This window comes from Ranitomeya variabilis, chromosome 8, assembly GCF_051348905.1.
Source record: "Ranitomeya variabilis isolate aRanVar5 chromosome 8, aRanVar5.hap1, whole genome shotgun sequence".
Classification (NCBI taxonomy): Eukaryota; Metazoa; Chordata; class Amphibia; order Anura; family Dendrobatidae; genus Ranitomeya; species Ranitomeya variabilis.
This window is the reverse complement of record NC_135239.1, coordinates 88,738,504-88,764,835: the sequence shown is the minus strand read 5'-3', so window position 1 is coordinate 88,764,835 and position 26,332 is coordinate 88,738,504. Positions and strand designations below refer to the sequence as shown.

General features: G+C 47.1%; 1 long non-coding RNA gene across 1 annotated transcript; it reads right to left on the bottom strand.

Moving 5' to 3' along the window:
• Window positions 1-134: 134 nt before the first annotated feature.
• LOC143787419 (uncharacterized) lies at window positions 135-26,332 on the bottom strand. The gene is made up of 3 exons (XR_013218360.1): window positions 26,073-26,332; window positions 23,956-24,225; window positions 135-254 (listed from the first exon to the last, which is right to left on the bottom strand). It is a non-coding gene; the product is annotated as an uncharacterized LOC143787419 (long non-coding RNA).

Here is a 26,332-nt window from a genome sequence, read left to right as displayed (position 1 = left end):
CAAAGTCAACGTTTCACTGCTATTGCTGATGCAGCCATTAATGAGAGCTATGATGTTCACGTTATATGTCTGTTCACACTGCAGGTTCTGGATGACACAACTGCTAGAATTAGATGTACATAATGTCTCTTGTCCAAGAGTGGATTTTGCAGACGCCAGATATGAAGTAGCTCCAGTACTTAATTTCCAGGATAATAAAGCACTCCCCAGATTGCTGTTATACTGAATGGTGAGATTTTGAGGAGAATCCAGCCCTGGTAAATAATAGATATAACATTCATTTTTTTATTGACTTGTAAGAAGTCATAAAAATTAAAACATCCCTATCAATGCACTGAGAAACTCATGGTAGTATTAATAATGCTTATTTTCATACTGCTGTAAGGAGGTGGTGGAGACCCTCGGCTGCTCCCTCTCTCCTTCCCCAATGTAGTCCCCCCATGCGGTGTTATGACAGTAGTTTCTGCCTTAATGTGTTAGTGCTGTGTTTGTATTGTCCTAATATGCATTGTCTTGCAATGTTTTCTATGTGTGTTAATGCAATGTGTTATGCTGAGCTTAGGGACAGGAGATAGTTAAGTTAATCCAGGGGGCTGGGTCAGCAGCCTATTACACTCACACTCTGACTGGGTGGCGTGATCGAGGGGATTGTGGCCCCTGGAAGGGGCGTGACTAAGCAGCTACCTTGGTGTTCGTTAGAGCCTCTGATGGTGAGGTCAGGCTTGTGCGTCATGTAGCTGCCAGGTACCACTGCAGTGCGGTGACTGGTTGTGGCAGCTGATCCCACTGAAGGACTGAACACTAATAGCAAGTGTCGGTAAGTTGAGCACGACTTGTACTCTGGCAGGCAGGCTGGCACTATGGCAGGCATGCGGGCACGGCTGGCACTCTGGCAGGCAGGTGGGCACGGCTAGAGGGACTGGATATGGTTCAGGTAGGACAGGAACATAGGCAGGCACATGTGGGATAAGGGAACAGGTAGGGACTAGTTCAGACTGGAAGGACAGGAACTGCTTCAGGAGACATGGGAACACAGCCTGGAATGAATAGGATAAGGGAGCAGGTAGGAACCAGTACAGACTGGAGAGACAAGGACACACAGGGCGCAGAGCAGGAGCAGAGCAAAGCTGCACGATGTGGAGAGCAGAACAGAGCAGCAGCAGAAGAGACAGAAGTAGAGCAGAACCGCAAGGTGCGGAGAAAAGACCAGAACCGCTGGAGAAGGAAGAAAGACCAGAACTGCAGGAGGTGGAGCAAAGACCAGAACCGCAGGAAGTGGAGCAAAGACCAGAACCACAGGAGGCGGAGCAAAGAGCAGAGCCACAGGAAGCAGAGCAGAGACGAAGGAGGCGGAGCAAAGAGCAGAGCCACAGAAAGCGGGGCAGAGCCGAAGGAGGCAGAGCAAAGAGCAGAACCACAGGAGGCGGAGCAAAGAGCAGAGCCACAGGAAGGTGGAGCAGAAGCAGAGCCACAGGAGGCGGAGCAAAGAGCAGAGCCACAGGAAGCGGAGCAGAGCCAAAGGAGGCAGAGAAGAGAGCAGAACCACAAGAGGTGGAGCAAAGAGCAGAGCCACAGGAGGTGGAGCAAAGAATAGAGCCACAGGAGGTGGAGCAAAGAGCAGAGCCACAGGAGGCGGAGCAAAGAACAGAACCGCAGGAGGTGGAGCAAAGAGCAGAGCCACAGGGAGGTAAAGCAAAAGCAGAGCCACAGGAGGCGGAGCAAAGAGCAGAGCCACAGGAAGCGGAGCAGAGCCACAGGAGGCGGAGCAAAGAATAGAGCCACAGGAGGTGGAGCAAAGAGCAGAGTCACAGGAGGTGGAGCAAAGAACAGAACCGCAGGAGGTGGAGCAAAGAGCAGAGGCACAGGAGGTGGAGCAAAGAGCAGAAGGAGTAAACACAAGGAAACACACAGCTGAATAGGAAAGGCTACAGACAGGGATATAAACGGACACAGGTATGGGACTAAGTTCAGACAGGGTCAGGAACGGGACAAAGCACAGAAACAAGGACTCAGACCAGGGTACAAAGCCCCCCTGGGTGGCTGAAACAAGAGACACAGGACACAGGTACAGGCCAGGGTACGAAGCCCCTCTGAGTGGCTGACACAAGAGAAAAAGAAAGACAGGACCTGGCACCTCAGCAGCAAGACACTAACTGAGGAAGTAAGTTTCTCAGGCATCCCCCTAGGGGTGGGAATGCCTTAAGTACCTGATGCCTTTTGGCAATTGGCAGGGAACACCTTAGGAAGGTACACACAGTCTCTATAAGAAACAGGAAGTGCCAGGGCTGCCACCCTAAGCATACAGCCAGGAATTATGCAGCAAGGAAGGACATGAGGCCCAAAACATGGAGCCAGCAGAGGACGGAACTCACAGCATGGCTTGTAGTGGAGAGTAAGAGGGGAGATGGGAAGCCATGCAGTGATGCCGGCAGGGATGTTACACAGCCTTCAAGCAGACAGGAAGTCCCTGTCTGCAGAGCCCAGCCAGGCTTGGCCGTGGAAAGTTATGCTCCCCTGCTTGGAGCATACCGTAGCCCCTGGAAGGAACACAGGCTGCCAGGACTGTCAGGCAGCAGACACAGGGACTAAATATGTGCTCCACCAGAGACTTTTGGCTTTTGGTGCGAAAATGAAGGAGAGTGCCACCTTTCGTGGGCGTCATGTAAGAGATTTGGTGCCGAAAGAAAGAAGGCAGCACCCCGTTGTGATGGATGCCCGCCCAAAATGGGTGCAGTCATAGAGAGAGCTTCCGCCCCTACAGAAGAACTTGGTGGAGCAGCAGGAAGTGACTCCACCTATGAACCAGAGGAGCCCGACAAAGACAGACTACCTGTTGATGGATGAGACGCCATTGCTGGACATGATGGAAAAGTGCAGCACATCTTTCCGCGGCAGCATCAGCCACCAGGACTGGAGGCGATTCATGGCCCGGGTGGAGACAGGCCTGCGTTTCAAGGCCTGGTGGTCAGAGGAGCTGGAAGAATGGCATCCTTTTTTGCAGCCAGACAAGCGGATGGTGGAGAACGAGGAACCTGCGAGACTGGAGGAGCCGGTACTGGGAGGAGCTCAGAGGATATTGGGTGCTGCACTGAGGGGGATCATTGTGGCCGCAATCACTGGCTTCTGCAGTTGCACAAAAGGACTGTCACCGGACACAGCGGCGGTGAGTAGGAAGTTTCCATCTGATCTGCCTACCACCCCAACTGCTGCTTCTTCACCTCTTGTGGCCCTGCTGCCATCTCAGGTCGTGCCCCGTCTCTCAACCCCACCATCATCCCCGGCATCAGTGGCACCTACGTCCTCCAAGCCCGTGCCAGTCCTGTCCGGCGCCAGTGGAGCATTGTGAAGGAACCCCAGGCACCTGTTGCAAGAGAGGCTCAGTGGATCTGGAGTGTAATACGGGAAAAGTGGAGGGAGCGCTGCACTATCCAGGAACTACAGTGACCTGGCGGAGGAGCTGTGGCTGGCCAGATGACCAGCGATGTGGTCCGGCATCTTGACCTGGCTAGAGGGTATGGCTTCATTCAGGAGGTCAACACCAGAGAAAAGATCTACATGAATGCTGGGTCTGTTGTCTCTGGAGGTCCCCTGCAATTACAGGACTGTGTCACATTTGTTAAAGAGCAGGGAATCAGAGGGCTATATCCAGTGGCCGTGAGGAAGGCCTCCGATTAGGAGGCATGTCCACCGCAGGAGGCCCCACAGAGTGAGCGGCTGATTACAACGGTTGCCGTGGATGCAGTTCCTGCAGCTAAGCAGGAGGAAGCGACGCCTGGATTGCATACGGTGGCCGTAGATACAGCATCAGAGCTGGAAGCTCTGGGGGCCATGGGACCACCGCTGGAGGGGATGCAGAGCAGGAGAAACAGTGGAGACTCCTCCTCCAGCGGATCCTCAACCCACACCTATATTGTCATGCAGGGTCCGCATGCGGCCCATTACACTAATCAGCGCCCGTGCATTGACTGACGTGGCCCCTTTAAGAAACAAATGTGTGTCTTGTACCGGATGTGCCTGAAAAAAAATATTTAAAGAGATTGTTCCGCGTCTCTTGAAGTGCAAGGAACCCAGTACGGCATCAGGACTGACCTGCCAGTAGTGGCCAATCCGGTCACGGCTATGAGACTTTGTTTTTCCCCTTCTCCAAGTTTATTTGCACACGTTAGCGCACCCCTTGCTGGATCATGGCCCTGAAAACCTTATGAAGGTTAACTGACTATGCGTGCGGCTGTTGCAAGGACAGTATTCTCAGAACCCAGAACTTTGTCCCCTCTTTACCTTGGACTGGCCCTCGTTAAGCACAGAGCACCTGTTTACTGCTAAGCCCGTGATCTGGTCAAAGGGGGGAGGGGAGATCTTGATCTGGAGGACCAGAGGACCGAGCCTGGTCAAGACTGTAGGATAAGTTGGCCATTGGGCCAGTATGACTCTTTTACAAGTCCCAGGAGCAAGGAGACCAGGGTCAGGTAGAACCACTCCAGAAGACTCTGAGACTCCTTGTCCTGTTCCGACTGTTTTTTTTATATATGTGATGTCTTAACCCTGCGGCGGTCATCATGGTCGGGGATGACCATATTTTAGGAGGGAGGGGTGTAAGGAGGTGGCAGAGTGTTGTGAATTCCGCTCTTGGGCTCCCTCCGGTGGTTGTAAGTGGCACTTTTGTGAGTTCTGCTCTTGGGCTCCCTCCGGTGGTTTTGAGTGGTATGGCTGCTTCTTGGATTTAGCATCAGCAGCTGCTTCCACTGATCGTCTTTCTGGCTCGGCTATTTTAGTCTGGCCCTATCTCTCAATCAATGCCAGTTGTCAATTGTTCCTGCTTGGAGTCACGGCTCTTTTGGATTTCCCTGACACTCTGACCAGTTCAGCAAAGATAAGTCCTTGCTTGTCCTTTGCAGTCCACTTGTTGTGGACTTTATTGTTCAGCACATTCTATGTTTTTCTCATTTGTCCAGCTTATCAGTATGGATCTATTCAGCTAAGCTGGAAGCTCTGGGCAGCAGATTTTGCCCTCCACACCTTTAGTCAGGTGTGGAGATTTTTACATTCTCTGCGGTGGACGTTTTCTAGTTTTTATTACTGACCGCACAGTGTTCTGTCCTGTACTATCTAGCTAGAAGTGGCCTCCTTTGCTACATCTTGTTTCATTCTACGTATGTCATTTCCCTCTCCACTCACAGTCATTATTTGTGGGGGGCTGTCTATCCTTTGGGGATTTTCTCTGAGGCAAGATAGCTTTCCTGTTTCTACCTTTAGGGGTAGTTAGCTCTCAGGCTGTGACGAGGTGTCTAGGGAGTTACAGGAACATCCCACGGCTACTTCTAGTGTTGTGTTAAGATCAGGAACTGCGGTCAGTATAGTTACCACCTGCTCAGAGCTAGTCGCATGTCGCTCCTAAATCACCAGTCCATAACACAGAGACCCTCGGCTGCTCCCTCTCTCCTTCCCTGATGTAGCCCCACCCATGCGGTATTATGTCAGTAGTTTCTGCCTTAATGTGTTAGTGCTGTGTTTGCATTGTTCTAATATGTATTGTCTTGCAATGTTTTCTATGTGTGTTACTGCAATGTGTTATGCTGAGCTTAGGGATAGGAGATAGTTAAGTTAATCCAGGGGGCTAGGTCAGCAGCCTTCAGGCTTGGCCGTGACAAATTGTACTCCCATGCTGGGAGCATACTGTACCCACTGGAAGGAACACAGGCTGCCAGGACTGTCAGGCAGGGGACACAGGGACTGAATGTGTGCCCCACCAGAGACTTTTGGCCCCAGAGAGCCTACTGGGATTTATTGCCTGGTCTGCTGCAGCCGTTGCTGGACATAGGGACAGCTTAGGAATTGTACTTCTGTCTCTTCATCACCTTTATTAAATATAAGTTGCCACTACTGGGCCCTACAACATGTAAGGTGTGGCGCATCTGTTCCCGCATGGAGAGAAGCAAGATGCCTGAGGTAACCCACTGTGACCTGGGGCTGGGACTAGAACTGTCTATTCATGTGCAAGGGGCAGGGGAGCTCACTGACTGTCACTGTCACAGGGAGACTAGGTGGGCGAGAGCTAATAACCCGGGCCCCTGCAATTTCCCTCAGACTAGGGAAATACTGACTGACCCTCTACCTGAAGTTTACACTGATGGTGTGTATGTCCAGGCCTCGAACCTCACCCTGCCTCCTGTTTCAACCCTAAGCTGAAAACCTCCACCCTCCACCCAGTGAATGCAATACACCAATACCCACAGTTAGCACAGACAAGGATAAAGGAAAATATACAGTCACTCAGGAATACACTATAAATGTGCAGGGCAAAATAAACACAAATATAGGAAGGAGAAAATAAGACAAAGGAATATACACCACCACCAACGATTCTCCAACAACCAGCTCTCCACTCCAGACCGAGATAACAACGCAAGACAGAAGCTATAATCGGCGACGCCCAATGATCAGGAAAGCTATTTAAAGGCAATGGGCATGGCCCAGCTTCCAATCCGAGGATCAGGTAAATTAACCCCAGAACAGCTAGACAAAATCTAGCCGACGCCAATGAGCAAATAGTGGTCAAAAGCGGAACTACCGCTGTCTGTCGGACGACCTGGTCTGAACAGCGTCTGACATGACAGTACCCCGCCTTCTACGAGGGACCCCAGGGCCCTCACGGCTTATAGGACCCGGCTTGTCCGGATGGCGACGATGAAAAAACCTGACCAGCCGATTCGCATGAATGTCTGAGGCTGGTACCCAGGACCTCTCCTCAGGCCCATAACCACGCCAGTGTAACAAGTACTGTAAAGTGCAGCGCACTACACGAGAGTCAACCACCTTGGAGACTTCAAATTCCAGGTTACCATCCACCAAGACTGGAGGTGGCATAGGCGCCGCGTCCACAGAACCCACCACCTTCTTCAGAAGAGACCTGTGGAACATGTTGTGTATCTTATACACCGTAGGGAGCTCCAGTCGGTACGCTACTGGGTTAATGACAGCGGTGACCCTAAATGGACCAATAAACCGTGGACCCAATTTAAGGGACGGTATTTTGAGTCTTATGTTTTTTGAAGATAACCACACCCAGTCATCCACACTCAGGTCCGGACCTGGCACACGCCTACTGTCAGCCACACGTTTGTACCTAGCGCCCACACTCAACAGGCGCTGTTTAACTCTCCTCCAAACTGACGACAATTGTGCTCCTAACTGGTCCTCCTCCGGAACGCCGGAAGAGCCCCTCTGACTCAAAGTACAAAATTGAGGATGTAGCCCGTAAACACAAAAAAACCGAGACTCCCCAGATGACTCCTGGCGGTGATTATTGATGGCAAACTCAGCCAAAGGAAGAAAGGTAGACTACTCCTGCTGGTTATCAGAGACAAAGCAGCGTAGGTACTGTTCCAAATTTTGGTTCATACGCTCAGTCTGACCATTTGACTGAGGATGAAACGCCGAAGAATGGGATAACTTGATCCCCAGCCGTGAGCAAAATGCTTTCCAAAATGTTGCCACAAACTGAGACCCCCTATCAGACACGATGTCAGACGGAACCCCATGAAGTCTGACCACCTCCTGCACAAATACTTGAGCCAGAGTCTTAGCGTTAGGCAACGAAGGCAAAGACACAAAGTGCGACATTTTTTAAAACCGATCAACAATCACCAAGATGACCGTGTTCCCAGCTGATGACGGCAAATCAGTGATGAAATCCATGGAGATTTCTGTTGTGAATTCTGCTCTTGGGTTCCCTCCGGTGGTTGTTGGTGGTAGTGCAGTGGTCTTTGGGTTGCAATCCTGGGCAGGTGTTTCTGCTGATTGCAGCCCTGACTGGGGTATTTAGGAGTGCAGGATCCATTAGCCCTTGCCAGATGTCCATTGTTCTTGGAGGTTTTGCATCTCTGTCTGGTTCCTCCTGCCCTGCTGCCAATTCAGCTAAGATAAGTGTCTGGTTTTTGTCTTTGCAGCACACATGCTGTGTGCTTTACAATTCAGTGCAATTCATTGTGTTTTTTTGTCCAGCTTAGACTGTGTTTGGATTTTTTCAGTCATGTTGGATTCTCAGGAGATGCAGATATACATTCTATGTCTTTAGTTAGATGTGGAATTTTTGTATTACCTGCTGTGGATATTTTTTAGGGTTTTAATACTGACCGCTTAGTATTCTGTCCTATCCTTTTCTATAAAGCTAGAGGTGTGTTGTGAATTAGACTTTTTTGGCTCCCTCTTGTGGTCACTAGTGATATGACTCTGGGATTGTCTTTTCTCAGTTTGGCACCCACCTGGGTCGTTAGTCCAGGGGTGTTGCTATATAAATTTCCTGGATTCTCAGTCCAGTGTCTGGCATCATTGTAATCAGTCCTTTCTGTTTGCTGGTCCTGGTTCTTGCAAAATGAAGCTAAGTCCTGCTTCCTTGTTTTTTGGTTATTTGCATTGCTCTTATTTTCTGTCCAGCTTGTACTAAATGTGATTCCTGTTTTTGCTGGAAGCTCTAGGGGGCTGGTATTCTCCCCCCGGGCCGTTAGACGGTTCGGGGGTTCTTGAATATCCAGCGTGGAAATTTTGATAGGGTTTTTGCTGACCGTATAAGTCATCTTACTATATTCTGCTATTAGTCAGTGGGCCTCTCTTTGCTAAATACCTAGCTCATTCTTACGTTTGTCTTTTCTTCTTACCTCACCGTTATTATTTGTTGGGGGCTTGTATCCAACTTTTGGGGTCTTTTCTCTGGAGGCAAGAAAGGTCTTTCTTTTCCCTTCTAGGGTTAGTTAGTTCTCCGGCTGGCACGAGACGTCTAGAACCAACGTAGGCACGTTCCCCGGCTGCTGCTATTTGTGGTGCTAGGATTAGATATATGGTCAGCCCAGTTACCACTGCCCTATGAGCTGGTTTTTTGTGTTTGCAGACTTGGTATTTATTTCTGAGACCCTCTGCCATTGGGGTCATAACAGTATGCCAGGCCAACATTGAATGTTTAATGCATTGCAGAAGTGGGATAATAAGAAAGGAAATTCTGAGTTGTTTTTTTCCTCTCTTCCTCCCCTTTACCTCTGAGTGGCTTGAGCTTGCTGCAGACATGAATGTCCAGACCTTGATTACAAGTGTGGACCAGCTTGCTGCTCGTGTGCAGGGCATACAAGATTTTGTTACCAGGAGTCCTATGTCTGAACCTAAAATACCTATTCCTGAACTGTTTTCTGGAGACCGATTTAAGTTTAGGAATTTCAGGAATAATTGTAAATTGTTTCTATCTCTGAGACCCCGTTCATCTGGAGACTCAGCTCAGGAAGTTAAAATTGTTATCTCTTTTTTACGGGGCGACCCTCAGGATTGGGCTTTCTCGCTAGCGTCAGGAGATCCGGCATTGGCAAATATTGATACGTTTTTTCTGGCGCTCGGATTGCTTTACGAGGAACCAAATCTTGAAGTTCAGGCAGAAAAAGCCTTGCTGGCTATTTCTCAGGGCCAGGATGAAGCTGAAGTGTATTGCCAAAAATTTCGGAAATGGTCCGTGCTTACTCAGTGGAATGAGTGTGCTCTGGCCGCAAATTTCAGAAATGGCCTTTCTGAAGCCATTAAGAATGTGATGGTGGGTTTCTCCATTCCTACAAGTCTGAATGATTCCATGGCGCTGGCTATTCAAATTGACCGGCGTTTGCGGGAGCGCAAAACCGCTAATCCTCTGGTGGTGTTGTCTGAACAAACACCTGATTCAATGCAATGTGATAGAATTCAGACTAGAAATGAACGGAAAAATCATAGACGTCAGAATGGGTTGTGTTTTTACTGTGGTGATTCTACACATGTTATATCAGCATGCTCTAAACGCCTAACAAGGGTTGTTAGTCCTGTCGCCATTGGTAATTTGCAACCTAAATTTATTTTGTCTGTGACTTTAATTTGCTCATTGTCTTCCTACCCTGTTATGGCGTTTGTGGATTCAGGTGCTGCCCTGAGTCTTATGGATCTGTCATTTGCCAAGCGCTGTGGTTTTGTTCTTGAGCCGTTGGTAAATCCTATCCCTCTTAGAGGTATTGATGCTACGCCATTGGCGGAAAATAAACCGCAGTTTTGGACACAGGTAACCATGTGCATGACTCCTGAACATCGGGAGGTGATTCGTTTTCTTGTTCTGCATAAAATGCATGATTTGGTCGTTTTGGGTTTGCCATGGTTACAGACCCATAATCCAGTCTTGGATTGGAAGGCAATGTCTGTGTCAAGTTGGGGCTGTCAGGGAATTCATGGTGATTCCCTGCCGGTGTCTATTGCTTCCTCTACTCCTTCGGAAGTTCCTGAGTATTTGTCTGATTATCAGGATGTATTCAGCGAGTCCAGGTCCAGTGCTCTGCCTCCTCATAGGGACTGCGACTGCGCCATAGATTTGATTCCAGGTAGTAAATTTCCTAAGGGAAGACTATTTAATCTGTCTGTACCTGAGCATACCGCAATGCGTTCGTATATCAAGGAATCTCTGGAGAAGGGGCATATCCGTCCATCCTCTTCCCCTCTTGGTGCGGGATTCTTTTTTGTGGCCAAGAAGGACGGATCTTTGAGACCTTGTATTGACTATCGGCTTCTGAATAAAATCACTGTTAAATTTCAGTATCCTTTGCCTCTGTTGTCGGACTTGTTTGCCCGGATTAAGGGTGCCAAGTGGTTCACCAAGATAGATCTTCGTGGTGCGTACAACCTTGTGCGTATTAAGCAAGGAGATGAATGGAAAACCGCATTTAATACGCCCGAAGGTCATTTTGAGTACTTGGTGATGCCTTTTGGGCTCTCTAATGCTCCTTCAGTGTTTCAGTCCTTTATGCATGATATTTTCCGGAAGTATCTGGATAAATTTATGATTGTTTATCTGGATGATATTCTGGTTTTCTCTGATGATTGGGACTCGCATGTGGAGCAGGTCAGGATGGTGTTTCAGGTTTTGCGTGAGAATGCTTTGTTTGTTAAGGGCTCAAAGTGTCTCTTTGGAGTACAGAAGGTTCCCTTTTTGGGTTTTATTTTTTCCCCTTCTGCGGTGGAGATGGACCCAGTCAAGGTCCGAGCTATTCATGATTGGACTCAGCCCTTGTCAGTTAAGAGTCTTCAGAGGTTCTTGGGTTTTGCTAACTTCTACCGTCGCTTTATCGCTAATTTTTCTAGCGTTGTTAAACCTTTGACGGATATGACCAAGAAAGGTTCTGATGTTGCTAACTGGGCTCCTGCAGCCGTGGAAGCTTTCCAAGAGTTGAAGCGCCGGTTTACTTCGGCGCCTGTTTTGTGCCAGCCTGATGTCTCACTTCCCTTTCAGGTTGAAGTGGATGCTTCTGAGATTGGGGCAGGGGCCGTTTTGTCGCAGAGAGGCCCTGGTTGCTCTGTAATGAGACCATGTGCTTTCTTCTCTAGGAAGTTTTCGCCTGCTGAGCGGAATTATGATGTTGGCAATCGGGAGTTGCTGGCCATGAAGTGGGCATTTGAGGAGTGGCGTCATTGGCTCGAGGGTGCTAAGCATCGTGTGGTGGTCTTGACTGATCACAAGAATCTGATGTATCTCGAGTCTGCTAAGCGCCTGAATCCTAGACAGGCCCGTTGGTCATTGTTTTTCTCCCGTTTTGACTTTGTGGTCTCGTATTTACCAGGTTCAAAGAATGTGAAGGCTGATGCTCTTTCAAGGAGCTTTGTGCCTGACTCTCCTGAAGTCGCAGAACCAGTTGGTATTCTTAAAGAGGAAGTAATCTTGTCAGCCATTTCTCCGGATTTGCGACGTGTGTTGCAGAGATTTCAGGCTGGTAGACCTGACTCTTGTCCACCTGACAGACTGTTTGTTCCTGATAAGTGGACCAACAGAGTCATTTCCGAGGTTCATTCCTCGGTGTTGGCAGGGCATCCGGGAATTTTTGGCACCAGAGATTTGGTGGCTAGGTCCTTTTGGTGGCCTTCCTTGTCACGGGATGTGCGGTCATTTGTGCAGTCCTGTGGGACTTGTGCTCGGGCTAAGCCTTGCTGTTCTCGTGCCAGCGGCTTGCTTTTGCCCTTGCCTGTTCCGAAGAGGCCTTGGACACACATTTCCATGGATTTCATTTCAGATCTTCTGGTGTCTCAAGGAATGTCTGTCATCTGGGTGGTATGTGATCGCTTTTCCAAGATGGTCCATTTGGTATCTTTGCCTAAATTACCTTCCTCTTCCGATCTGGTTCCCTTGTTCTTTCAGAATGTGGTTCGTTTACACGGTATTCCTAAGAATATCGTGTCTGACAGAGGATCCCAGTTTGTTTCCAGGTTCTGGCGATCCTTTTGTGCTAAGATGGGCATTGATTTGTCGTTTTCGTCTGCCTTTCATCCTCAAACTAATGGACAAACGGAGCGAACTAATCAGACTCTGGAGGCTTATTTGAGGTGTTTTGTTTCTGCAGATCAGGATGATTGGGTGACCTTCTTGCCGTTGGCTGAGTTTGCCCTTAATAATCGGGCTAGTTCCGCTACTTTGGTTTCGCCATTTTTCTGCAACTCTGGTTTCCATCCTCGTTTTTCCTCGGGACATGTGGAGTCTTCTGACTGTCCTGGGGTAGATTCTGTGGTGGATAGGTTGCAGCAGATTTGGAATCATGTGGTGGACAACTTAAAGTTGTCACAGGAGAAGGCTCAGCGTTTTGCCAACCGCCGCCGCGGTGTGGGTCCCCGACTTCGTGTTGGGGATTTGGTATGGCTGTCTTCTCGATTTGTTCCTATGAAGGTCTCCTCTCCTAAATTTAAGCCTCGCTTCATCAGTCCTTACAAGATATTGGAAATCCTTAATCCTGTGTCCTTTCGCTTGGATCTTCCGGTGTCGTTTGCCATTCACAACGTGTTCCATAGGTCTTTGTTGCGGCGGTACGTTGTACCTGTGGTTACTTCTGTTGAGCCTCCTGCTCCGATGTTGGTTGAGGGCGAGTTGGAGTACGTGGTGGAGAAGATCTTGGATTCTCGTCTCTCCAGGCGGAGGCTTCAGTATCTGGTCAAGTGGAAGGGCTATGGTCAGGAGGATAATTCCTGGGTGGTTGCCTCTGATGTGCATGCGGCCGATTTAGTTTGTGCCTTTCACGCTGCTCATCCTGATCGCCCTGGTGGTCTTGGTGAGGGTTCGGTGACCCCTCCTTAAAGGGGGGGTACTGTTGTGAATTAGACTTTTTTGGCTCCCTCTTGTGGTCACTAGTGATATGACTCTGGGATTGTCTTTTCTCAGTTTGGCACCCACCTGGGTCGTTAGTCCAGGGGTGTTGCTATATAAACTTCCTGGATTCTCAGTCCAGTGCCTGGCATCGTTGTAATCAGTCCTTTCTGTTTGCTGGTCCTGGTTCTTGCAAAATTAAGCTAAGTCCTGCTTCCTTGTTTTTTGGTTATTTGCATTGCTCTTATTTTCTGTCCAGCTTGTACTAAATGTGATTCCTGTTTTTGCTGGAAGCTCTAGGGGGCTGGTATTCTCCCCCCGGGCCATTATACGGTTCGGGGGTTCTTGAATATCCAGCGTGGAAATTTTGATAGGGTTTTTGCTGACCGTATAAGTCATCTTACTATATTCTGCTATTAGTCAGTGGGCCTCTCTTTGCTAAATACCTAGCTCATTCTTACGTTTGTCTTTTCTTCTTACCTCACCGTTATTATTTGTTGGGGGCTTGTATCCAACTTTTGGGGTCTTTTCTCTGGAGGCAAGAAAGGTCTTTCTTTTCCCTTCTAGGGTTAGTTAGTTCTCCGGCTGGCGCGAGACGTCTAGAACCAACGTAGGCACGTTCCCCGGCTGCTGCTATTTGTGGTGCTAGGATTAGATATATGGTCAGCCCAGTTACCACTGCCCTATGAGCTGGTTTTTTGTGTTTGCAGACTTGGTATTTATTTCTGAGACCCTCTGCCATTGGGGTCATAACAGAGGTGCCTCTTTTGCTAAATCCTGTTTTCTGCCTGCGTGTGTCTTTCCTCTTATACTCACAGTCAATATTTGTGGGGGGCTGCCTATCCTTTGGGGTTCTGCTCTGAAGCAAGATAGAATTCCCTTTTCCATCTATAGGGGTATTTAGTCCTCCGGCTGTGTCGAGGTGTCTAGGATGTGTTAGGTACACCCCACGGCTACTTCTAGTTGCGGTGTCAGTTTAGGGTTTGCGGTCAGTACAGGTTCCACCTTCTCCAGAGAAAGTCTCATGCGGCTCCAAGGTCACCGGATCATAACAGTACAACTGGCCAACAATGAGTTAAATGCATCTCGGAAGAAGGGAAGAAAGGTGTTGAGCCATTTTTTTTTCTGTAGCCTGTTTTGTCTTTCCATCCCTCTTTTTCTCTGGGTGGCTGAGGAGTCTTGTGCTAGCATGGATGTTCAGGGATTAGCTTCTCGTGTAGACCAGCTTTCTGCTAGAGTACAGGGTATTTCTGATTATATTCTGATTTATTGTTTTAGAGCCTAGGATTCCTACTCCGGATTTGTTTTTTGGGGACAGGTCCAAATTTTTGAGTTTTAAAAACAACTGTAAACTGTTTTTTGCTCTGAGACCTCGATCCTCTGGTGATCCCATTCAGCAGGTTAAAATTGCCATCTCCCTGCTGCGTGGCGATCCTCAGGATTGGGCATTTTCCCTGGAATCTGGGAATCCGGCCTTGCTTAATGTAGACGCCTTTTTTCAGGCTTTAGGATTATTATATGATGAACCAAATTCTGTGGATCAAGCAGAGAAGACCTTGTTGGCCCTGTCTCAGGGTCAAGAAGCGGCAGAATTGTATTGTCAGAAATTTAGAAAATGGTCTGTGCTGACTAAATGGAATGATGATGCTTTGGCGGCAATTTTCAGAAAGGGTCTTTCTGAATCCGTTAAAGATGTTATGGTGGGGTTTCCCATGCCTTCCGGTCTGAGTGATTCTATGTCTCTGGCCATTCAGATTGATCGGCGCTTGCGGGAGCGCAGAACTGTGCGCGCTGTGGCATTGTCTTCAGAGCAGATGCCTGAGCCAATGCAGTGTGATAGGATTCTGTCTAGAACGGAACAACAAGGATTCAGACATCAGAATAGGTTGTGTTTTTATTGTGGCGATGCTTCTCATGTCATTTCAGTCTGCCCTAAGCGTACAAAGAGGATCGCTAGTTCAGTTACCATCAGTACTGTACAACCTAAATTTCTGTTATCTGTGTCCTTAATCTGCTCATTGTCATCATTTTCTGTCATGGCGTTTGTGGATTCAGGCGCCGCCTTGAACTTAATGGACTTTGAGTTTGCCAGGCGTTGTGGTTTCCCCTTGCAGTCTTTGCACAACCCTATTCCTTTAAGGGGCATTGATGCTACACCTTTGGCTAAAAATAAACCCCAGTTTTGGACACAGGTGACCATGTGCATGGCGCCAGCCCATCAGGAAGATTGTCGTTTTCTGGTGTTGAATAATTTGCATGATGCTATTGTGCTGGGTTTTCCATGGTTGCAGGTACATAATCCTGTGTTGGATTGGAAGTCTATGTCTGTGACTAGTTGGGATTGTCAGTGGGTTCATAATGACGTTCCTTTGATGTCAATCTCCTCTTCTTCCTCTTCTGAAGTTCCAGAGTTTTTGTCTGATTTTCAGGATGTATTCGATGAGCCCAAATCCAGTTCCCTTCTACCGCATAGGGACTGTGATTGTGCTATTGACTTGATTCCAGGCTGTAAGTTTCCTAAGGGCCGACTTTTCAACCTGTCTGTGCCTGAACATACCGCCATGCGGAGTTATGTGAAGGAGTCTTTGGAGAAAGGGCATATTCGGCCATCTTCTTCACCATTGGGAGCGGGATTTTTTTTTGTTGCTAAGAATGATGGCTCCTTGAGACTCTGTATTGATTATCGCCTCCTGAATAAGATCACGGTCAAGTTTCAATACCCTTTACCTTTGCTTTCTGATTTGTTTGCTAGGATTAAGGGGGCTAGTTGGTTTACGAAGATTGACCTTCGGGGGGCATATAATCTTGTTCGTATTAAGCAGGGTGATGAATGGAAAACTGCGTTTAATACACCCGAAGGCCATTTTGAATACCTTGTGATGCCATTCGGGCTCTCTAATGCTCCATCCGTTTTTCAGTCCTTCATGCACGATATCTTCTGGACTTATCTTGATAAATTCATGATTGTATATTTGGATGACATTTTAATTTTTTCCGATGATTGGGAGTCTCATGTGGAACAGGTCAGGATGGTATTTCAGATCCTTCGTGATAATGCTTTGTTTGTGAAGGGGTCTAAGTGTCTCTTTGGAGTGCAGAAGGTTTCTTTTTTGGGCTTCATTTTTTCTCCCTCATCTATAGAGATGGATCCGGTTAAGGTTCAGGCCATTCATGATTGGATTCAGCCCACATCCGTGAAGAGCCTTCAGAAATTTTTGGGCTTTGCTAATTTTTATCGCCGTTTCATTACTAACTTCTCCAGTGTGGTTAAACCCTTGACCGATTTGACGAAGAAGGGCGCTGATGTGACGAATTGGTCCTCTGCGGCTGTCTCTGCCTTTCAGGAGCTTAAACGCCGATTTACTTCTGCCCCGGTGTTGCGTCAACCGGATGTTTCTCTTCCGTTTCAGGTTGAGGTTGACGCTTCTGAGATTGGGGCAGGGGCCATTTTGTCTCAGAGGAATTCTGTTAGTTCCTTGATGAAACCGTGTGCCTTCGTTTCCCGTAAGGTTTCACCTGCTGAACGCAATTATGATGTCGGCAATCGGGAGTTGTTGGCTATGAAGTGGGTGTTTGAGGAATGGCGACATTGGCTTGAGGGAGCTAAGCACCGTATTGTGGTCTTGACCGATCATAAAAATCTGATTTACCTCGAGTCTGCCAAACGGCTGAATCCTAGACAGGCTCGATGGTCCCTGTTTTTTTCCCGTTTTGATTTCGTGGTTTCGTATCTTCCGGGTTCTAAGAATATTAAGGCTGATGCCCTCTCTAGGAGTTTTTTGCCTGATTCTCCTGAGGTCCTTGAACCAGTCGGCATTCTGAAGGAAGGGGTCGTCCATTCTGCAATTTCCCCTGATTTACGACGGGTTCTTCAGGAATTTCAGGCTGACAAACCTGACCGCTGTCCAGTGGGGAAACTGTTTGTTCCTGATAGATGGACTAGTAGAGTGATTTCTGAGGTTCATTGTTCTGTGTTGGCTGGCCATCTTGGTATTTTTGGTACCAGAGATTTGGTTGGTAGGTCCTTTTGGTGGCCTTCTTTGTCGCGTGATGTGCGTTCTTTTGTGCAGTCCTGTCGGACTTGTGCGCGGGCCAAGCCTTGTTGTTCCCGTGCTAGTGGGTTGCTTTTGCCTTTGCCGGTCCCTGAGAGGCCCTGGACGCATATTTCTATGGATTTTATTTCAGATCTTCTGGTTTCCCAGAAGATGTCGGTTATCTGGGTTGTTTATGACCGGTTCTCTAAGATGGTTCATTTGGTGCCTTTGCCTAAATTGCCTTCCTCTTCTGATTTGGTTCCGTTGTTTTTTCAGCGTGTGGTTCGTTTGCATGGTATTCCGGAGAATATTGTGTCCGACAGAGGTTCCCAGTTTGTTTCTAGGTTTTGGCGGGCCTTTTGTGCTAGGCTGGGCATTGATTTGTCTTTTTCTTCCGCATTTCATCCTCAGACAAATGGCCAGACCGAGCGAACTAATCAGACTTTGGAAACTTATTTGAGATGCTTTGTGTCTGCTGATCAGGATGATTGGGTGGCTTTCTTGCCATTGGCCGAGTTTGCCCTTAATAATCGGGCTAGTTCGGCTACCTTGGTTTCGCCCTTCTTTTGTAATTTTGGTTTTCATCCTTGTTTTTCTTCGGGGCAGGTTGAGCCTTCTGACTGTCCTGATGTGGATTCTGTGGTTGACAGGTCGCAGCAGATTTGGGCTCATATGGTGGACAATTTGGTGTTGTCTCAGGAGGAGGCTCAGCGTTTTGCTAACCGTCATCGGTGTGTTGGTGCCCGGCTTCGGGTTGGGGATCTGGTCTGGTTGTCTTCCCGTCATGTTCCTATGAAGGTTTCTTCCCCTAAGTTTAAGCCTCGGTTTATTGGTCCTTATAGGATTTCTGAGATTATCAATCCGGTGTCTTTTCGATTGGCCCTTCCGGCCTCTTTTGCTATCCATAATGTCTTCCATAGATCTTTATTGCTGAAATATGTGGTGCCCGTTGTTCCCTCTGTTGATCCTCCGGCCCCTGTGTTGGTTGATGGGGAGTTGGAGTATGTGGTTGAGAAGATTTTGGATTCTCGCTTTTCGAGACAGAGGCTTCAGTACCTTGTCAAATGGAAGGGTTATGGCCAGGAGGATAATTGGGTTTTTGCCTCTGATGTCCATGCTGCTGATTTGGTCCGTGCCTTTCATCTGGCTCGTCCTGATCGGCCTGGGGGCTCTGGTGAGGGTTCAGTGACCCCTCTTCAAGGGGGGTACTGTTGTGAATTCTGCTCTTGGGTTCCCTCCGGTGGTTGTTGGTGGTAGTGCAGTGGTCTCTGGGTTGCAATCCTGGGCAGGTGTTTCTGCTGATTGCGGCCCTGACTGGGGTATTTAGGAGTGCAGGATCCATTAGTCCTTGCCAGTTGTCCATTGTTCTTGGAGGTTTTGCATCTCTGTCTGGTTCCTCCTGCCCTGCTGCCAATTCAGCTAAGATAAGTGTCTGGTTTTTGTCTTTGCAGCACACATGCTGTGTGCTTTACAATTCAGTGCAATTCATTGTGTTTTTGTCCAGCTTAGACTGTGTTTGGATTTTTTCAGTCATGTTGGATTCTCAGGAGATGCAGATATACATTCTATGTCTTTAGTTAGATGTGGAATTTTTGTATTACCTGCTGTGGATATTTTTTAGGGTTTTAATACTGACCGCTTAGTATTCTGTCCTATCCTTTTCTATTTAGCTAGAGGTGCCTCTTTTGCTAAATCCTGTTTTCTGCCTGCGTGTGTCTTTCCTCTTATACTCACAGTCAATATTTGTGGGGGGCTGCCTATCCTTTGGGGTTCTGCTCTGAGGTAAGATAGAATTCCCATTTCCATCTATAGGGGTATTTAGTCCTCCGGCTGTGTCGAGGTGTCTAGGATGTGTTAGGTACACCCCACGGCTACTTCTAGTTGCGGTGTCAGTTTAGGGTTTGCGGTCAGTACAGGTTCCACCTTCTCCAGAGAAAGTCTCATGCGGCTCCCAGGTCACCGGATCATAACAGATTTCCGTCCGTGGCTTACTAGGTACCTCAAGAGGAAGTAGTGTGCCAACAGGACGGGAGAGGGGCGTCTTAGCCCTAGCGCACATGGTACAAGCTGACACGAATGAGACCACATCCTGTCGGATCTTGGGCCACCAAAACCGACGTGACACCAACTCCAAGGTACCTCTAACCCCTGGGTGGCCAGCCAGGACAGCATCATGATGCTCCGCCAAAACCTTTAAGCGGAGATGAAGCGGTACAAAAGATTTGTTGATGGGAAGGGAACAACACCCTTTTGGAGGATGGGTACAGGATCCTCCCGAGGGTCTCCCCCCGGAAAACACCTGGACAGAGCATCCGCCTTAGTGTTTTTAGACCCCGGTCTGTAAGTGACGACAAAATTGAACCGCGTGAAAAACAATGCCCAGCGAGCCTGCCTGGGGACAGACGCTTGGCTGACTCCAAATACAGCAGATTCTTATGATCGGTAATAACCGTAACCTGATGTACCAACCCCTCCAAGAAGTGTCGCCATTCCTCAAAGGCCAACTTAATAGCCAACAACTCCCTGTTGCCGGTATCGTAGTTACGTTCGGCGGATGACAGTTTCTTGGAGAAATAGGCGCACGGATGCAAACCACTCAAAGATGAGCCTTGAGATAGTACTGCCCCCACACCAACCTCAGACGCATCGACTTCCACAACAAAGGGTTTTGATACATCTGGCTGCACAAGAATGGGGGCTGAAACAAAACTGTTCTTAAGAAATTCAAATGCGCGCACAGCAGCCTCAGGCCAAACGGAGAAATTGGTACCCTTTTTAGTCATGTCAGTTAGCGGTTTAGCAATGATGGAAAAATCCTTGATAAATTTCCTATAGTAGTTAGAAAACCCAAGGAACCGCTGAAGTGCTTTCAGGTTATCAGGACGTTCCCAATGCAGCACCGCTTGCACCTTAGCGGCGTCCATTTTAAAACCAGAAGCAGACACAATATAACCCAAGAACGGCAACTCTTGAGCAAAAAATACACATTTCTCAAGTTTAGCATACAGCTTATTCTCTCTGAGAAGCTGTAACACCTGCCTGACATGATCTAAATGAGCATCACGGTGGCAAGAATATATGAGAATGTCATCTAGGTACACGATAACGAATTTCCCCAAAACATGCGAGAACACATCATTGATGAAATGTTGGGACACTGCAGGTGCGTTAGTCAACCCAAATGGCATCACCAAATTTTCAAAATGACCCTCAGGGGTATTAAAAGCCGTCTTCCACTCATCACCTTGACGGACTCTTATGAGGTTGTACACCCCCCTGAGGTCAAGCTTGGTAAACCACTTAGCACCTGCCACCTGGTTGAACAAATCTGGTATCAGTGGCATAGGGTATGGATCACGAACCGTAATCTGGTTCAACTCCCTGAAATCCAAACACGGGCGTAATCCGCCATCTTTCTTCTTCACGAAGAAGAACCCTGCTGCCACCGGCGAGGATGACGGCCGGATGTGCCCTTTGCTCAAGCTTTCGGCAATATAATCTTTTAACGCTTATCTCTCCGGACCGGAGATGTTAAACATCCTTGCTTTAGGCAATTTGGCCCCTGGTTTAAACCTGATAGAACAGTCATAGGGACGATGTGGCGGCAACTCTGAACAACCCTTCTCAGAGAACACATCCACAAAATCCAGAAGTGACTCCGGAACACTTGAAGTCACCGCAGCCACACATGTGGCCAGGCAATTCTCCTGGCAGAACTTGCTCCACCGAATTATGTCCTGAGCTTTCCAGTTAATTACAGGGTTGTGCATACACAACCAAGGAAAACCCCAAACCACCTGAGCAGGAAGATTCCTGAGCACCTTACATGTAACCCGCTCGGAATGTAGAACCCCAATGTGGAGTTTCACCTCAGCCACAAATTCAGTAATCTTCCCCAGAGAGAGAGGAGCTGCATTGATGTGACCACACGGATAGGATGAGACAGTTTTTCAATCCTAAAACCTGCAGTGCGCGCAAACTCCTCATCAATGAGATTTGTGGCTGAACCACTATCCACAAAAACAGTAATTGGCAGCTCACTGCCAGCGATAAAAACCTTAGCATGGAGCATGCATTGAGAAACCACCATGGAGGATATACATAAGCTCAGATTGGTCTCCACACCCTCTGAGCTTAAAAGTTTTCCGCCGTTGCGTTTTTCTTAGTCAGCAGAGGACAGATGTTAATAAAATGACCAATTTTACCACAGTAAAAACAGGCTCCCTGCTTCATGAGCTCAGGGGCTCGACGCTTTACATGTGACACCCCTGCGATTTGCATAGGCTCCGTGGGCTCACCTGCAGCAACCTCACATGAACCTAAACCTTCTCCCACAGGCGGTGTCTCATGCTCCCCCTGACGCAAACGGCGATCAATGCGGACAACCAGACTCATAGCGGAATCTAGAGAAGCAGGAGTCTCGTACATCAGAAGGGCTTTTTTAACCCTTCCAGAAACCCCATGAATAAACTGACTCCGCAATGCTGGATCATTCCATTGTGTATCGATCACCCAGCGGCGAAATTCAGAACAGTAATCCTCTGCAACTCGCTCCCACTGGTGTTGTGAACTCTGTTTTCAGGCTCCCTCTTGTGGTCACAGGTGGTATTGTGTGACTTTTGTTTTGGGCTCCCCCTGGTGGCTTTGTTTGTTATCCTGCGGGTCTGTGGCTGGATCAGCTGCCTCATTATTCTTTGGGAGGTTCCTATATACCTCTGTTTCACTTCCACTTGTTGCCGGCTGTCAATGTATTCAGTGCCTTTCTGATTACTCCTGATTTTCTTCGTTTTCTGTCTCTTCGGAGAAGCTAAGTTCTGTTTAATTATTTTTTGCTCATCAGTCTGCAATATGATTTCTGTGTTTGATGAGTTTTAGTCCAGCTTGCTAATATGTGATTTTTTGCTGCTGGTTGACTCTGGGGTATAGAGTTGCTTCCCCCGCACCGTTAGTTGGTGCGGGGGCTCGAGCAATCTCTGCGTGGATATTTTGAATAGGGTTTTTAATTGACCGCACAGTTCCCTTTCTATTTTCTGCTATCTAGTGTTAGCGGGCCTCATTTGCTAAATCTAATTTCATCTCTGCGTTTGTGCTTTCCCCTTAACTCACCATTAATATTTGTGGGGGGCTATTCTATATCTTTGTGGTCATTTCACTGAGGCAAGCGAGGACTTTCGTTCCCTCTAGGAATAGTCAGTTTCTCAGGCCGTGAAGAGACGTCTAGGATTTTCAGGTAACGTTCCACGGCTACCTATAGTTGTGTGCGGATAGGATCAGGTTGCGGTCAATTCAGTTACCACTTCCCCAGAGTTAGTGGTCTGTTTAGTTACTTAGCTAGTCCTACTTGCGATCCTTGCCACTAGGATCATAACACCCTGGCGAATAGAGCGTATCTTAGATTCTGCCAGAGCCATTCTGTCAGGTTCATCGTAGATTTTCCCAAGAGAAGAAAAAAACTCTCCACAGAGTCAAATGCAGCAGAATCAGATGGCAAAGAAAACGCCCATGCTTGGGGATCCCCGCTTAACAATGATAACACCAGGCCCACACGCTGAGCCTCATTACCCGAGATCGGGCGCATATAGTTTGCAAGCTTCACGAAAAGAAACATTTACTGCGTTCCCCAGCAAATTTTTCAGGCAAAGGAAATTTCGGCTCAGCAACTCTTCCTGTCGCTCCAGCTTGCACATTAGATACTGCTACTCCCTGTTGCTGTACTGCCCCCCTCAACTCCGTGACCTGTAGGGACAGCGCCTCTAACTGGCGGGTTATGGAAGTCATGGGATCCATGACAAAACACACAAAAAAAAAGAAACCCCTTTTTTTTTTCTTTTTTTTTTTTTTTTGTTGTTGTTGTTTGGCCGATTATAATGTCATGGGGAGACTAGGTGGGCGAGAGCTAATAACCCCGGCCCCTGCAATTTCCCTCAGACTAGGGAAATACTGACTGACCCTCTACCTGAAGTTTACACTGATGGTGTGCATGTTCAGGCCTCGAACCTCACCCTGCCTCCTGTTTCAACCCTAAGCTGAAAACCTCCACCCTCCACCCAGTGAATGCAATACACCAATACCCACAGTTAGCACAGACAAGGATAAAGGAAAATATACACCACGCCGCAGTCACTCAGGAATACACTATAAATGTGCAGGGCAAAATAAACACAAATATAGGAAGGAGTAAATAAGACAAAGGAAAATACACCACCAGCAACGATTCTCCAACAACCAGCTCTCCACTCCAGACCGAGATAACAACGCAAGACAGAAGCTATAATCGGCGACGCCCAATGATCAGGAAAGCTATTTAAAGGCAATGGGCATGGCCCAGCTTCCAATCCGAGGATCAGGTAAATTAACCCCAGAACAGCTAGACAAAATCTAGCCGACGCCAATGAGCAAATAGTGGTCAAAAGCGGAACTACCGCTGTCTGTCGGACGACCTGGTCTGAACAGCGTCCGACATGACAGTCACCTAGTGAACTCGCCCACAACTACCATCCTGTGCCACTTTGATACACTGCTCCTCCAAATAGGTACTGAAATGGTGATATGGTGATCAGCTTTGTAATTTTGAACAGCAGCTGGATTGTGCCAAATCCTGATCAAAGGGCCCATCTCCTTCTTTAGTAGTTAAAGCATTAATATTTTCAGTGACCAGACTGACCATGATAGCTAATAGTTGTATAAAAGGTCTTACCAGATAAGAGCTGATTTAGCACATTGAGTATTTTGTTCTTTTTACACTTATTTGTTTTTATATTAATAGTAACAACCATAATAGATATAACAGAATGGAAATGGACTTACTTCCGGTTTCCTGGAATATCTGTTTCTCTTCCCCTGCTGTATAAAACCAATTATAAGATGTAAGGCCAAAAATATACTTAGTGCATGGAAGGAGATTATCCAACAAGATGGTGGTAGAAGTGGTTTTCCTGATAAAGGCCAAATTAGTGGTTGGTGCATCTTCATACACAAAAATGCCATACAATAGAGCCTTCTCAACACTTGTCCAAGATAACGTTGCAGAGTAACTTGAGAGTGACGTGACCGTGACATCCATTGGTGGTGGAGTTACTAAAAAATACAAAATATCACAAAAAATATCACATAGATCATAGTGACACGTATGGAAAGATGATGAAGCCAGCATCACCTCTGTTATATACACAGGCTGTATCACTCTGTTAAATACTGGGGACAATGGACTAGTGAAGAAAAAGCTAGAGTTAGTGGATTCTCTGCTGTGTCATAACATTGTATAAAATGGGTTTCAGTCGCAAACACAGAAATTTATTTAACGTCTTATCAAGAAGTCAGTGATGCAAAGAAATTGAGTGATTTTATCCAAGTTTTTCATCAGTGTCTGGTCAGTGTGTCATATTTTACTATCAGAGATTCATCATTTCTTTTTCTGCATGTAGACTTGTTGTCAAACAAACATGAAAATCAGACAATGTGTAGATGGAATCCGAGTGCTGACAGACTTTTTTCATGGACCCATTGGCAAAATTGATCTTTGACTTCTATCATATTTGAACATGTCTCCGTGTTTTGATATGGAGTAGACCACTCTGTCTGCAAACATACAGACATGTGAACAACCACCTACACTATAGCAGGTATGTGTCCTGACAGTAAAAATGAAAAGTGACGTCTGAACGCGCTCTTAGCCCAATGCATGTGTTACTTTTCAGGAATCTGATGCAGATATAGACATGTTCCTCCATATTAGGCTTATTCAGAAAGTCATTAATTCACATATGAGTTCTATCAGTGCTTTTCACAGATAGCACACGTAACTAGTATAGTCAAAGGGGTGGTTCACACATCCAATTTTTTTGCGGCCTGAAACTTGCAAAATCGCTAGACATGTCCAATATTGATCTGAATGTCGGATCAAAATCGGCAGTGCAAGTCTATGAGTCTGGGAAAGAAATCGGACAGTTTTTCATGGATTACTAGATAGGAGGAGATACAAAAACTTTTTTTTTTTTGTCATCCAGGAAAAAGTAGGGAAACTCAGACCAAACTTGGATGAAACTCTGATCACACTGATGAAAATCTGATAAAACTTTGAACAAAATCACTGATCAAACTATGTCACATGGGAAAAAGAATGGAGATCTGAATGAGTCCTTTAAGAAAGTTCTTACAGTGATCCGGAGGATTGTGACTGCAGCTCTGGAATATCATACAGGGTATAACTCGGGATCAGTGAACGATAACCAAGGCAGCGTAGTATTCTCACAATTAGTCATTTACTATTTGGATCATTGCGTTGTGTACACTCATATAATTTCTACTTGTATAAATTATGCTTTAAAGGGAACCTGTCAGCAGGATTGTGCTCAGTAACCTACACACAGTGTCAGATCGGCGCCGTTATAGTGAATAAAATGATACCTTTGTTGATGAAATTCGCTTTGCTGCTAAGAACTGCGTCTGGGCAAGTGATTATATTAGATATTCGTTATGTAAACTAGGGGGCAGGTCAGGGATTAGTGACCTGTCAGAAGCCATACAGATGAATAGCTAATCAGAGCACCACATAAATCCCCCCACAGGCAGCCCCGGAGCACGAAAATCTCATTAATTAGAAAACAAAAATACAAATTAAACTAAAACAAGACGGATTTCATCACCAGGTATCATTATAATCAGTATAACGGCGCCGAGCTGACACTGTGTGTAGGTTACTGAGCGCAATCCTGCTGACAGGTTCCCTTTAAGTTAACAGCATGCAATATCCATAAATGTGCGTGCCGCATCTAGTAAAAAAGAAATTAGAATTTTCTTTTCATCCCAAATCTTATGAGAGGAACATAACAAATATGACTGAGTCATCAGCAGTATAAAGATTTAAGAAAAATAAATGAATGAAAGAAGAAAACCATTTTCTGTTGGAGTACAAAGACACTTACAGGTAAGAACAGTGATACGCTTGCTTGCCGCACTGGGTCCAGCAGAATTAGCAGCAAATAATGTGAGACTGTAGAGGGACGATGGCTGAAGTCCCCCAATGCTACAGTTCAAGCTTCCGAATGTCCGGTTAATGGTTTCAGTGCCAAGCGTCACCATCAGAAAGAAGTAATCTACCCCAATTTGAGATGACCAGCCCACTGTGATTTCAGTGCTGGATATGCCGTTTGACGTTGCAATCTGTGGAGTTGCAGGTACTTAA